The following is a 15,941-nucleotide window of genomic DNA, read 5'->3' as shown; positions in this document are numbered from 1 at the left end:
TTTGGGGAACTTCTCCTGGAAAGTGTTGCCCTGGTACGATGCGTGTGGGCTCGCTTCCAGAAGTACTGGGTGCCCCCCCTTCTTGGTCCCTAAAGATTAGGTTCTTGATAATCACCTCTTGAAATTCCAGGAAAGTTCCCGTCTGGCCTGCACATCGACGTAGCATGTACGCATTGTACAATGCCATCTGTATGATGTGCCCGGCCAGCTTCTTATACCACACCGCATGGCGCTGTAGGGCTTCAGGGCTTGATCTTACAAGTCCATCCCTCCCATGTACCTCTCACAGCTTATACATCTTCACGCCATACCTTGCCCTCTTACCCGGCAGGTACTGGCGGAATTGAACCCTCCCTTTAAAATGTACCAGGGACTCATCAATAGAAATACACTTCTCAGGGGTGTATGCTGGGGAAAACCGGGCACTGGAACGGTCTAATAGGGGTCTCCGTTTATACAAACGGTCAAAACTGGGGTCACCTCGGGGTGGGCGCTGCTCATTATCAGTATAATGTAAGAAGCGAAGTATTGCCTCATTTATTTATTTTTTTAGGTTGCAGTTCAGTTCTGAAGTTGCTTTGAGGGGCCCATATATTAGAAACCCCTATCAAACACCCCATTTTAGAAACTAGACCCCTCAAAGTATCCACAACAGCATTTAGAAAGTTTATGAACCCTTTAGGTGTTTCACGGGAATTTAGAGCAAAGTAGAGGTGAAATTTACATTTTTTTTTTTGTCAGAAAATCCTCTTTATACCATTTTTTTTATAACACAAAAGGATTTATCAGAGAAACGCAAATTAATACGTATTGCCCAGATTCTGCCATTTTGAGAAATATCCCACATGTGGCCCTAGTGCGGTAATGGACTGAAGCACCGGCCTCCGAAGCAAAGGAGCACCTAGTGGATTTTGAATCATCTTTTTTATTAGGCACCATGTCCGGTTTGAAGAGGTCTTGTGGTGCCAAAACATTGGGAACCCCCCAAAAGTGACCCCAATTTGGAAACTAGACCCCTTGAGGAATCCATTGTAGTTTTCTTGGGGTGCATGCGGCTTTTTGATCAGTTTTTATTCTATTTTTAGGTGGCGTGGTGACTAAAAAACAGCAATTGTACGATTGTTTTTTTTTTCGTTTTTTTTTACAGCGTTCACCGTGCGCTATAAATGACATATTCACTTTATTCTGCGGGGCGATACGATTACGGCGATACCAGATGTTTATAGTTTTTTTTTATGTCTTATGGCGTTTGCACAATAAAATACGTTTTGTAAACAATCATTCACTTTTTGTGTTACCATATTCTAAGAGCCAGAACGTTTTTATTTTTCAATCAATAAAGCCGTGCGAGGACTTCTTTTTTGCGTAACGAACTGTAGTTTCGATCAGTACCATTTTTCGGTACATGCGACTTTTTGATCTCTTTTTATTCCATTTTTTGGGAGGTGAAGTGACCAAAGAATTGTGATTGTGGTTCGGTTTATTATTATTTTCTTTTACGGCGTTCACCGTGCGGGATAAATAACGAAATAATTTTGTAGTTCAGGCCGTTACGGACGCGGCGATACCAATTATGTATAGTTTATTTGTTTGTTTATATATTTTTATTAATAATAAAGGACTGATAAGGGAAAAAGGGGGATTTTTACTTTTAATACTTTTAAATCTTTTATTTTCTTATTTTTACACAACTTTTTTTAACTTTTTTTTTACTTTATTACTTTGTCCCACTAGGGGACTTGAGGGCAGGAGGCCCTGATCGCTATTCTAATACACTGCACTACATGCGTAGTGCAGTGTATTAGAACTGTCAGCTACTCACTGACAGCAAGCATAGTGGGTCCTGACGTTGTCAGGACCCACTAGGCTTCCGTCTATGGCATAGCCGGACGCCATTGTTTGGTGTCCGGTTGCCATAGTCACCATCGCCGGCCGCTATCGCGTAGCAGGCCGGCGATGGCAGCTTAACCCCTAAAAAGCCGCGATCTCTATAGAACGCGGCTTTTAAGGGGTTAATCAGCGGGGACACAGCGATCGGTCCCCGCTGTAGGAGCTGTGACAGCTGCTGAACAAGACAGCAGCGTCACAGCTCCTGTATGTGTCGGGAGGACGGCCGAGACGTACTATTACGGCATGGAGCGCGAACGATACAGCTGCCATGACGTAATAGTACGTCAAGGAGCGGGAAGGGGTTAAAAAAAAGGAGGCCCCAAAATCCACTAGGTGCTCCTTTGCTTCTGAGGCCTGTGTTTCAGTCCATTAGCACACTAGGGATATTTCTAAAAATTGCAGAATCTGGGCAATATATATTGAGTTGCATTTCTTGTGTAAAACCTGTGTTACAGAAAAAACTGTATTACAAATTAATTTTGCTTTAATTCCTGAGAAAATCCTATAGGGATAAAACACTTTCTGATTGCTGTTTTGGATACTTTGAGGGGTGCAGTTTTCAAAATGGGGTGATTTATGGAGTCTTTCTAATATATAAGGCCCTCAAAGCCGCTTCAGAACTGAACTTATCCTTGGAAAAAAATGGGCTTTTGAAATTTTCTTGAAAATATGAGAAATTGCTGCTAAAGTTCTAAGCTTTATAACGTCCTGGAAAAATAAAAGATTGTTCAAAAAATTATGCAAACTTAAAGTACACATATGGGATATATGAAATAGTAACTATTTTGTGTGGTATTACTGTCTGTCTTACAAGCAGATACATTTAATTTTAGAAAAATACAATTTTTTTTCAAATTTTGGTGTTTTGCACACACAAATATTAAATTTATCAACCAAATTATTTTACTAACATAAAGTACAGTATGTCACGAGAAAACAATCTCAGAATCACTTGGATAGGTAAAAGCATTCCCAAGTTATTACTACATAAGTTAACACATGTCAGATTTGAAAAAATCGGCTTCGTCCAAGGCCAAAACAGTCTCAGTCCTGAAGGGGTTAATTATCGCTTTTGCTTTGTGACATGCTACTCAATCATGCTGGAAAAAGCATTTTTCATCACCAAATTGCTCCTGGATTGTTGGGAGAAGTTGCTCTTGGACGAAGATTAGATACCATTCTTTATTCATGGAAGTGTTCTTAGGCAAAATTGTGAGTGAGCCCACACATGAATGGTCTCAGGTTTCTTTACTGTTGGCATGACACAGGACTCATGGTAGCGCTCACCTTTTCTTCTTCGGACAATCATAATTCCAGATGTCCCAAACCGTCTGAAGGTGACTTCAACAGAGAAAATAACTTTTCCCCAGTCCTATGCAGTCCAATATCTGAACTTTCTGCAGGATGTCAGTCTGTCCTTGATATTTTTCTTGGAGAGAGGTGGTTCCTTTGCTGCCCCTTCTTGACACCAGGCCAGCCTCCAAAAGCCTTAGTCTCACTGTGCATAGTGATGCACTGACACCTGCCTTCTGCCGCTCCTGAACAAGCTCTGTATCGGTGTTAAACCGATCCCGTAGCTGAATCCTCTTTAGGAGATGGTCTGGGCGCTTGCTGGACTTTCTTGGGTGCCCTGAAGCCTTCTTCACATCAATTGAATCTCTCTCCTTGAAGTGATCGCACTCTTACAAGCAGCATTGTCCTTACCTGTAAAGCCCTTTTGATGCAAAGCAATTTTCCTTGGACGTAACCATGGTTAACAGAAGAAGACAATGATTTGAAGTACCATCCCCCATTTAAAGCAACCAGTCTGCTATTAAAATTCAATCAGCATGACTGTGAGATATCCGCTGCCTTGTCCATGTTAACACTTTCTTCTGAGCTAACTAGAAGATGGCTGAAATGATGTTAGCAGGTATTTTTGTGGCAGGACTGTAATGCAGTGGAAATTGGGTTTTTGTGATTAAGTTAATTTTCATGGCAAGGAATGAATTTGCAATTAATTGCAATTTATCTGATCACTCTTCATAACAATCTAGAGTTAATGCAAATTGCCACTATAAAAACTCAAGCAGCAAACTTTGTGATAAAGAAAATTTGTGTCAGTCTCAAAACATTTTATTAGGACTGTATGCTGCTGTGCTGGGCTGTCTGGGTCCTCCTTTATCTCTCCTGCAAGGATGCCTCTTCTGTTTTCCAGGCCTGTTTTTCCGTTGCACCGGGGGTGCACTGTCCACGTCAGGCTTTGTAATTTACACTCTGGCTTCGGCCGGGCCTAGGCCACGTTTAGGGTATGTTCACACGTAGTCAACCAAAACGTCTGAAAATCCAGAGCTGTTTTCAAGGGAAAACAGACCCTGCTTTTCAGACGTTTTTTTACCAACTCGCATTTTTCGCGGCGTTTTTCGCGCCGTTTTCGCGGCGTTTTTTACGTCCGTTTTTGGAGCTGTTTTCATTGGAGTCTATGAGAAAACAGCTCCAAAAACGTCTGAAAGAAGTGTCCTGCACTTCTTTTGACGAGGCTGTATTTTTACGAGTCGTCGTTTGACAGCTGTCAAACGACGACGCGTAAATAACAGGTCGTCTGCACAGTACGTCGGCAAACCCATTCAAATGAATGGGCAGATGTTTGCCGACGTATTGGAGCCGTATTTTCAGACGTAAAACGAGGCATAATACGCCTCGTATACGTCTGAAATTTGGCCGTGTGAACAGACCCTTAGCTACCCCCCCTTCCTTCAGTCTCCAGCTTCCTCTGCTCCTCATTGGTCACAGGGCAGGCTCTAGTCACATGGTATTGGCTTCCAATTGCCTTGCAGAGTGGGCTCAGTTTCCTGTGGGAGGCATTTTATCTTCCTCCTTCCTGTTCCTCCAGTTTCTGGTATCAATCTCAGCAGCATCGGTGAATTTTTTTCCAGCAAGGCACCCTGACCGCTTACTCAAGGAGCAACGGCAGCATCTCCTCTGCAACCTGGGCTTGTGGACTCAGCACTTAGGGTCGGGTAGGCTATATTTTGTTACTTCAGGACTCCTTCCATTTCACCTCATGACTACAAGGGGAAAAGCCCCAAAATAACCCCTGTCCCCCCCCCCCACCGGGGATTGCCACGCACTTTGCTTGTACCCAGTGCAATTCAAGGCCCTCCCTGGACTCTCCCTCTACCGCTGAAAGTGAGTCTGTCCCTCTGGAATGGGCGTCTTCTCTCACCTAAGTGGTAGATAACCTCGACCGCCTCTCAAAGGGAATGGCGGAAGCCTTAAACCGGCTGCCTGAGCAAGCCACTTCTACATCTCCCGCCATACAGGTTCTTATCCGGGCGGTCAGAGATATCCTGAAAATCCCTGAGGATGCTCCTGGCTCATCTCAAGAGGAAATATCTTTTCGCCAACAGGGGCGCCCCCCTCTATTTCCGCCTGACCATAGAGGGTTTGGTAAACTCCTTGGGCGTAGAAAAACCCAGACTGGCCTTTGCTCACATCTAAAAGGATGGACGTCGTGTTCCCCTATGCAGACGAATGCATCTCTCAATGGTCGGCCTGTCCACTAGTGGCTCAACTGTCTGAGGCAACTACTCTGCCCATAGCAGTTGCTACTTCTTGTAAAGATCCAATCGATAAGAAGGTGGATTCTATGGCCAAGGCCGTCTTCTCGGCCGCTGGCGTTGCCTCCTGGCCCTGCCTCCCGGCCCTCGTATGCAGTTTCTTAGGTTAGCAAAGCCTGCATAGTCATGGCAAAGCTGCTAAACAGGTCTCTCGCCTCGGGGGAGCCACATCAGGACTCTCTTCTTGCTTCCCATCTGATCCAGGTGTCTACGTATCTCTGTGATGTTTCCATTGAGGTGGCCGACTGCTCCGCAAAGGCTGTGGCTAATGCAGTGGCTATCTGCTGTGCTATCTGGGTTCGCACCTGGAAATCCGAGCCAGCCACCAAGAAGGCTGTCCTCGCTATTCCTTTTTCCCAGAACCTTCTCTTTGCTCCCAATCTGGTTAAACTGATTGCCGATGCTGCAGGAGGTAGAAGTACCTTACTTCCCCAGCGGAGTCCTCGGCATCGATAAGTCGCCTCTGCCCAGTCTCAGAGGTTTTGTTTCTTTTGGAAATCCCACTCACGTCATAGACCCCCACCTTGGGGAGATTGCCTATCTCGGGGCCCGCACCCCTCTTATAGGCCAAGACCTTTATGGCAGCCCCGCCACTGACCTGCTAGGCCTGTCACTGCCCGAGGTCTTCCTCAGCCTGAAGGTCTTCCCTCACCTGAGGTACTTCCTCGTGTGGAGGGACGGCTGCTCTTCCAGGAGACATGGCTCGCAGGCGTAGAAGATGCCTGGGTCTGAGAGGTCATGTAGATGGGATACAAGATAGAATTTTACTCCAGGTCGGATCTTCCTGTCGACTACTTAGTGCCCTGGCCAGATACTAGCCTTTACCCGAGCCAACCATGCTCTCCTCCAGCAAGTTGTCATTGTCCCTGTCCCAGAGCGGTTCCAGGGCTTCTATTCCAACCTTTTCACTGTCCCAAAAAAGGATGGTTCTCTTCGTCCTATCTTGGATCTCAATCGGCATGTCAAGGTCCACAGGTTTCGAATGGAATCTCTGCACTCAGTCGTGGTATCCTTGAAAATACACGAGTTCCTGTCTTTAGTCGACATCCGAGATGCTTACCTTTACATACCCCTTGCTTGGTCTCAGCGGTTTTCTTTGCTTAGCAGTGGGTTCCGATCATTTCCAATTTGTGGCACTTCCCTTCAGCTTGGCCACTGCACTCAGGGTCTTCACCAAAGCCATGGTGGTTGTCAGGGCCTTTCTTCGATTCAGGATGGTCCTGCTCATCCCGTACTTCGACCACCTCTTCGTGTAGGCCCCCTCCTAACAGGACAATTTGGCCAGTCTTCAGATCACCCTGGACTTCCTTCGCAGTTTTGGGTGGATAGTCAGCAAAGACAAGTACTCCCTCATCCCCTCTCAAAGGATGGAATTCCTGGGCATGAGCCACAATACACGGGTGGGCAGGATATTTCTTCCGGAATATCAGTGTGGCACAGGAACACTCCCTGCCGCATTTGTTTTTGCATGAGGGTTCTTGGGACGATGGTTTCCTCATTCGAGGCAATTCTGTTCGCTCAGTTTTACACTCGCCCTCTACAGTTGTTTGATTTATTCTCACTGGGACAGGTCTCCAGACTCCTTCATCCTTTCAATCCAGCTTCCCTCGCTGGTTCGTCAAGAACTGTTATGATGGCTGACCTCCCTGAGCATATCCCTGGGGAAGTCCTTTGCCTTCCTCCATTGGCAGGTGGTCACAACGGATGCCAGCTCGGAGACTCGTCTCCAGATAAATATCCTGGAACTGAGGTCTATTTTTCTGGTGCCCTCCGATTGGACATTCTTTTTCACTGGGCTTCCAGTTTGAGTCCAGACAGGCAACTCTATGGCAGTTGCGTACTTGAATCACGAAGGGGCACCAGGAGCAGGCCGGTGTGGCAGGAAGCCTCCCGTCCATTCATTGGGCAGAGCTTCACATTCCTGCCATCTCGGAAGTTAACATTCCAGGAGTGGAAAACTGGTAGGCCGACTACCTGAGTCAGAGGCGCTTAAATGTGGGAGAGTGGTCCCTTCTCCCGACTATAGTTCACCTTCTCTGGGGCACTCCGGAAGTGGACCTCCGTGCCTTCCCCACCTCAACCACTAATGCCTTAGGGGCCGACACACTGGTTCTACCTTTGTCGGATTTCAGCCTTGTCTACCTCTTCCCCTCCTGACTTGACTCCTCAAGAAAGTCTCAGCCCCTCCGTCAGTGGCACGATCTCCTTTCCCAAGGTCCGCTGTTCCATCCTACTTTACCTCAACTGTGTTTGACTACGTGGTTGTTGAAGCCGCGGTTTTATGGTTTGCGGTTTCTCTGAACCGGTCATTCAGACTATGGTAAAGGCTCAGAAGCCTCAGTCCCAGAGGATCTAACACCGCAGGTGGTGGGTATATTTCAGGGGGTGTGAGCTTTAACACTTCCGCCCCATTCGCTGTTCCACTCTACAGATCCTGTCCTTCCTTCAGGTGAACATGAAACTAGGGGCTTAGTCTGGTGACTCTGAAGGGTCAGATTTCTTCCCTGTCAATTCTTTTCCAGTTCACGCTGGCTTTCCATGCTCCAATTAAGATGTTCTTGCAGGGGGTCGACCATTGTGCTATTCCATACTATCCTCCTCCGGAGCCCTGGCATCTCAACTTGGTTCTGGAAGGTTGCCTTTCTGGGGGCCATCACTATGATCTGCAGGGTGTCTGAATTGCTTTATCTTGCAGACCCCTCTTCATGGTCTTCCATAAGGACAAGGTGGTACTTCGGCCAGTTATGTCTTTCCTTCCCAAGGTGGTGTCTTCTTTTCACCTCATTGAGGACATTGTTCTGCCTTCGTTTTGTCCTAACCCCTCTTATCAGGGGGAGCATTGTCTGCACCTTCTGGACTCGGTCTGAGCACTCCAAATCTATCTTTCAGTTAAGGAGTCTTTTCGTCATTTGAACATTTTGAAGGGCGGACCGGCCTCTAAGCTACTATTTCCAGGTGGATTCGGCTGGCTATCAAGGAGGCTATTTTCCCAGGTTGGTTTGGTTATTTTTTGATTATTTTTGGTTATTTTTTGATTTATACTCTAATACTGCGCTTGGTACAATTTGTGTGTTTCTTGGTGTAACAGCCCACTGGGCGTAGCCAACACTTTTTTTTATTTTTTCCCAGTGGCATATACCATGGTGCTATGTCCCCCAATTAATTCAACAAGAAATAGATTTTATGGTGAGTACAAAAATCTAATTTTTGTGCCTATTCCGCCGCTCACATCGCTTTTCTAAAAAGTGGGTGGAGCCTAGCAGTAGAGTGCAGACGGCCCAACAAATTCGACATAGTTTTTGCCAGAAACTGGCATAAATTATGGTGCAAATCTATCCATGTCATGGCTAACGTAGATTCCTCTTTCTGATGCACAGGCTGCCAGTGATGCGCCTAATTTATTAAGCGGTGTGCGCCTATTAATAAATTAGGCACATTTTCACTAAAACTTTCTTTATATTAAGACTTGCTTATGAAACAGTCTTAATAAATTCTCCCGAAAGTCCTGATCCTCAAAAGTGCAATACATCTGCCACAAGGAAGACATGTTCATGTCCTCTCAGATAACATGACAACTGTGGCTCATTTTCGCCACTAGGGGAGTTCAAGACATAAATGACTCCAACTACTATCTGCAAAGCTCTTCTGGTGGGCAAAGAGCCAGATACTCTCCCTTTCTGCTACGCCTCTAAAAGGATCCAAAAACAAAAAGGCAGATTTCCTGTGCAGAAAAGACGTAAAACCAGGTGAATGGTGCCTAAACTAAGAGGTTCACTGATAGGGACAGAGATTTGTTTGCAAGCCAACTAAATCGGACGGTCAAAAGCTTTCTTCCTGAAACCCAAAGACAGATCTCTTTGTGTATATGCTCTTTCCAAGACTTAGAACTGTGCACTTGCATATACCTTCCCTCCAATTACTCTTCTTCCAAAAGTGGTATGGAAGATATTAAAAAGTAAATACAAAACTGATTCTGATAGCTCCTCTTTTGCCTAAGAGACATTAGTTTGATGTTCTTGAAAATCTCTCTCTGGGAGATCCAGTCATTCTTCCAAAGATCCAGAGACTTCTACATTAGGGTCCAATATTTCATTAAGATATTCTGATCCTTCATCTGGCAACCTAGGTCTTAAAACATCAGCTTATTAAAAAAGGGACTATTTGAGGATATTTCAAAAGTTTTAGGGTTCCTTCAGTCAGGTCTTGAAAAAAGATTTTCAGCCTTGAAAGAGGTTTTATAGAATTTGAAAAAATGGCTGCTTTCTTCCCAAAAAAGTACCGTATCTGTCCACAGACACAACTCATGGAAAGGTGTATTTTCCTTTTCTAGGAGAAAACCATGTTTTTCTAATCCTGTACAACCCCTTTAAGTACTTTCTGTGATGAGAATTTGTCAAATCATTATTGACACTTTATGAAAGCAGCTTCCCATTTGAACCCTAAAATTTCAAATTTACTACCTCCTTGGAACATAAACACGGTCCTCCAAGGTTTAACTAAAAATCTGTTTGAACCTCTATGAAAGACTGATATTCGAAGACTATCCCGGAAGACAGCATTTCTAGTAGCCATAACATCAGCAAGGCTAGTTATTAAACTACAAGCCTTATCTATCCGAGAAGTGTATTTGAGAATCCTGGATGACCGAATCATTTTTGAGCATGACCTCTCCTATCTCCCCAAAGTTTTTTAAAATTTTCATCGATCACAAGATATCATCTTGCCTTCATTTTGTCAAAATACTAATAACTTGCATGTAAAAAATGTTCATACTCTGGATGTTAAAAGAACTGATGGAATATCTTAAAGTTTTAGAACCTTGGCGAAAAAATCAAAACCTGTTTCTTCAAATTCAGGGAGCTAACAAACGCCATTTGCGAATCATACAAGGTCCAGAACATCTAAGGGCTCGCTCTACTAGACCAGACTCCGTCTCCTGGGCCAAAAGGGCTGGTGCAACCATCGAGCTAATTTCATGAGCTGCTGCGTGGGCAAGTCGTCACACCCTTACCTGACATTATCTTCTCGACTTATGTTGTAATTCTGAACTTGACTTAGGGAGAAAAGTCATTTAGGCGATTGTCCCTCCCTAAAAATATTTATTTGGTATACATCTGTCATGGAAGATGAGCGGAAAAATAATTAGTTGTTACTGGTAATTCGATTTCTATGAATCCTCCAAGACAGCAGCCATATTTTTCTCCTTACTTTGTGAATTCACTACTGAATAAAAATCTTTGGTTTACCTAAGTAGTTATTTATAAAACAATGGTGAACTCGGGATAGGGAGGGGATCTTAGCCTCTTTTATGTGTGAAACTCCTGTGGTGCTGTAAAGGATCTGCCAGTCACAACTTCTGTGGATACGCCCATAGGTAATCAGTCTGCACCTGAGTCTATGTCTCTGAGACTGACTCCATCTTCCACCACTATGGATGGCAGGCTTAGGAGTGGGAGAGCCTATCGCAGCCTGGCCAGACGGAGCTAGCTCCCGCCCTCTGTCTATTTATACCTGCCTTTCCTGTTCCTCCTTTGCTTGTGATTCTTCTTGTGTGGTTTCCTGGCCCAGCTACAGCGTCTGACTATTTGATCCTGCTCCATACTGATCCTGGCTTACTGACTACTCTCCTGCTCTGCGTTTGGTACCTCGTGCATCCCTGGTTTGACTCGGCTCGTTCACCACTTTTGTTGCTCACGGTGTTGCCGTGGGCAACTGCCCCATTTCCCTTAGCTTGTGTTCCCTTGTCTGTTTGTCTCGTGCACTTACTGAGCGTAGGGACCGCCGCCCAGTTGTACCCCGTCGCCTAGGGCGGGTCGTTGCAAGTAGGCAGGGACAGAGTGGTGGGTAGATTAGGGCTCACTTGTCCGTTTCCCTACCCCCATCATTACATAATCACAAGCCCATATACCTAGTCTACCCTGGTCCCTGTCGTTACTATGGACCCCCTTGAGACCCTGGCCCAGCAAATGCAGGGTCTCTCTCTACAGGTCCAGGCCCTGGCTCAGAGGGTCAACCAGCCTGACGCTACCATGGTAGTGCCCCTCACCTCTTGAACCCCACCTCAAGCTGCCTGACCGGTTCTCAGGGGACCGGAGGACTTTTCTCTCCTTTCGGGAGAGTTGTAGGCTTTACTTTCGCTTAAAGCCTCTCTCCTCAGGTTCTGAGAGCCAGCGGGTGGTTATAATTATGTCCCGGCTCCAGGAAGGGCCCCAAGAGTGGGCCTTCTCCTTGGCTCCTGACGCCCCTGAACTTTCCTCCGTTGATCGTTTCTTTTCTGCTCTCGGACTCATTTATGACGAGACTGACAGGACTGCCTTTGCCGAGAGTCAGCTGGTGACCTTACGTCAGGGTAAGAGACCTGTTGAGGAGTATTGCTCTGACTTTAGGAAGTGGTGCGTAGCTTCTCGGTGGAATGACCCTGCCTTAAGGTGCCAGTTTAGGTTGGGTCTGTCGAACGCCCTGAAAGACCTGCTAGTTAGCTATCCCTCTTCTGACTCCCTAGACCAGGTTATGGCGTTAGCGGTACGACTTGACCGACGTCTCAGGGAACGACAACTTGAACGTTTTTGTGTTTTCCCCTCTGACTCCCCCATGATGCCTCCCGAGGTCCCGTTGCATCGCTCTTCCACGGAAGACTCGGAGGTACCTATTCAACTCGGGGCCTCCGTGTCCCCCCGACAACGTAGAGAGTTCCGCAGGAAGAATGGTCTCTGCTTCTATTGTGGGGATGACAAGCATCAAGTGAACACCTGTCCTAGGCGTAAGAATAAGCAGCCGGAAAACTTCCGCGCCTAAGTGATCATCGGGGAGGTCACTTGGGCGCACAGGTATTTCCCGTAAATATGAAACGTAATAAAATCTTGCTTCCCTTTCAGGTCTCTTTTGGTGGTAGGTCTGCTACCGACAGTGCCTTCATGGATTCAGGGTCTTCTGCTAATATCATGTCTGTGGAATTTGCTATGTCTCTAGCTATGCCTTTGAGTGATTTGCCTAAACCTGTCCCGGTAGTGGGTATCGACTCCACTCCTCTTGCTAATTGTTATTTTACACAGCATACCCCTGTTTTTGAACTCTTTGTTGGCTCCATGCATTTGGAGCAGTGCTCTGTACTGTTGATGCAGGGATTATTGTCCGATTTGGTTTTAGGCCTTCCCTGGTTGCAGTTGCATAATCCCACGTTTGACTGCAATACTGGGGAGCTCACCAAATGGGGTAATGAATGCTTGACGTCATGCTTTTCTGTTAATTCTATTTCTCCCCCTTAGGAGGTGAACACGCTACCTGAGTTTGTTCAGGACTTCGCTGATGTTTTCTCTAAGGAGGCCTCCGAAGTGTTACCTCCTCATAGAGAATACGATTGCGCTATCGAATTGGTACCAGGAGCTAAGCTCCCTAAGGGTAGGATATTTAATCTTTCTTGTCCCGAACGTGAAGCCATGAGAGAGTATATCCAGGAATGCCTGGCCAAGGGTTACATTCGCCCCTCTACTTCTCCGGTAGGTGCTGGCTTCTTCTTCGTAGGGAAGAAGGATGGTGGTCTTAGGCCATGCATTGACTACCGTAACTTGAATAAGGTCACTGTAAGGAACCAGTATCCCCTTCCTTTGATTCCTGATCTCTTTAATCAGGTTCAGGGGGCCCAATGGTTCTCTAAGTTTGATCTACGGGGGGCGTATAACCTTATCCGCATCAAAGAGGGGGATGAGTGGAAGACTGCGTTTAACACGCCCGAAGGTCATTTAGAATACCTCGTCATGCCCTTTGGGTTGTGTAATGCTCCTGCGGTCTTCCAGAATTTCATAAATGAGATTTTAAGAGATTACCTGGGGATATTTCTTGTAGTGTACCTTGATGACATACTTGTGTTTTCCAAGGACTGGTCCTCCCACATTGAGCATGTCAGGAAGGTGCTCCAGGTCCTTCGGGAAAACAAACTGTTTGCGAAAACCGAAAAATGTGTGTTTGGGGTACAGGAGATACCATTTTTGGGTCAAATCCTCACTCCTCATGAATTCCGCATGGAGCCCGCCAAGGTCCAGGCTGTGGCGGAATGGGTCCAACCTGCCTCGCTGAAGGCGTTACAGTGTTTCTTGGGGTTCGCTAATTATTACAGGAGATTTATTGCTAACTTCTCGGTCATCGCTAAGCCTCTTACGGACCTCACTCGCAAAGGTGCTGATCTCCTCCACTGGCCTCCTGAGGCTGTCCAGGCTTTTGAGGTCCTTAAGAAGTGCTTTATCTCGGCCCCGGTGCTGGTTCAGCCTAACCAAATGGAGCCATTTATCGTGGAAGTTGACGCATCCGAGGTGGGAGTGGGGGCTGTCTTGTCCCAGGGTACCAGGTCCCTCACCCATTTCCGTCCCTGTGCCTACTTCTCCAGGAAGTTTTCGCCTACTGAGAGTAACTATGATATTGGCAACCGCGAACTCTTAGCCATTAAATGGGCATTTGAAGAGTGGCGCCACTTCCTGGAGGGGGATAGGCACCAGGTAACGGTCCTTACCGACCACAAGAATCTGGTTTTCCTAGAATCTGCCCGGAGGCTAAACCCGAGACAAGCTCGATGGGCGCTATTTTTTACCAGATTCAACTTTTTGGTTACTTATAGGGCTGGGTCTAAAAATATTAAGGCCGATGCACTGTCGCGTAGCTTCATGGCCAGCCCTCCTTCGGAGGAAGATCCTGCTTGTATTTTGCCTCCTGGTATAATCATTTCTTCTATTGATTCTGATTTAGTCTCTGAAATTGCGGCTGATCAAAGTTCAGCTCCCGGGAACCTTCCTGAGGACAAGCTGTTTGTTCCCCTGCAATTCCAGCTAAGGGTACTTAGGGAAAATCATGACTCCGCACTATCTGGTCATCCAGGCGTCCTGGGTACCAAACACCTCATTGCCAGAAACTATTGGTGGCCTGGGTTGCCTAAAGACGTTAAGGCCTACGTCGCCCGCTTGTGAGGTTTGTGCTAGGTCCAAGACTCCCAGGTCCCGACCAGCGGGCTTACTACGTTCTTTGCCCATTCCCCAGACACCTTGGACTCATATCTCCATGGATTTTATCACCGATTTGCCTCCATCTCAAGGCAAGTCAGTGGTGTGGGTTGTAGTAGACCGCTTCAGTAAGATGTGCCACTTTGTGCCCCTCAAGAAACGACCCAATGCTAAGATGTTAGCTACCTTGTTTGTCAAACACATCCTGCGTCTCCATGGGGTCCCTGTCAATATTGTTTCGGACAGAGGGGTACAATTTGTTTCATTGTTTTGGAGAGCCTTCTGTAAAAAGTTGGAGATTGATTTGTCCTTCTCCTCTGCCTTCCATCCTGAAACTAATGGCCAAACTGAGAGGACTAATCAATCTCTAGAACAATATTTAAGGTGTTTTATCTCTGACTGTCAATATGATTGGGTCTCATTCATTCCCCTTGCCGAATTTTCCCTTAATAACCGGGTCAGTAACTCGTCAGGGGTCTCCCCTTTTTTCTGTAATTTTGGGTTTAATCCACGGTTCTCTTCCATTTCACCTGGTAGTTCCAACAATCCCAAGGTAGAGGTCGTTCATCGGGAACTGTGCACAGTCTGGGCCCAGGTTCAGAAGAACCTAGAGGCATCCCAGAGCGTACAAAAAACTCAGGCTGATAGAAGACGTTCTGCTAACCCCTTGTTTATGGTCGGGGATCTGGTGTGGTTATCGTCTACTTGCGCCTTAACCCCTTCGCGCTCAGGTCAGTAATAGTACGTCCTGCTAAGTAGAACGTTCGCGCTCAGGTCAGTACTATTACTGACCTGAGTAAACACGGCGCCATTTAATCCCGGCGCGTGCTTGAGCTGTGATAACTGCTGTTTCTGACAGCACGCTATCACAGCTCAATACTCCGGGACCAATTGAAGTGGTCCCGCCCCGGCGATCGCTGCTATTGGTTAGTTAGTGACTACTAACCAATAGCGGCGATCGCATACATCATTTCCTGCCCCAGACTCCACATCCTGCCGCACCCGCCCTGAACTTCTCTGTTGGCGTAGGAGATTTGTTCAGAGCGGTTGTGTAGGAGAATTGTGCTAAAAAAAAAACGAAAAAAGTTTCAAAAACTTACTTTTTTGTACTTCCCACTTGCTCCATCCACTTCCCACACCTGTCCTCCTCCTCCTCCTTGTGTTCCCCTTGTCACCCCCGTTTTTTGGTCAGTGATCTATAACTGACCATTGCTTAGTCTTCAGGGCCACATTTTTTGGTCCCTGTGGATTATTTTTTTTTTTTTTCTTCTTTATAAAATACAAAAATAAAAAAAAAATATATAAAAATTTATTAAAATTTAAAAAAAAAATGTAGAAAGTTATCATCTAGCTAGTTTAGTATTAGGGTTAGTTAGTGTCAGGGAACAGTCAAAAAGCGTAGTGAGGTTTAGTGTCAGGGAATTTAGCGTCAGGAATCCGTCACCGTAGTTAGTTTTAGCGTTAG

Source organism: Rhinoderma darwinii, chromosome 2 (genome assembly GCF_050947455.1).
Source record: "Rhinoderma darwinii isolate aRhiDar2 chromosome 2, aRhiDar2.hap1, whole genome shotgun sequence".
Lineage (NCBI taxonomy): Eukaryota > Metazoa > Chordata > Amphibia > Anura > Rhinodermatidae > Rhinoderma > Rhinoderma darwinii.
Note: the sequence above shows the minus strand (reverse complement) of the source record.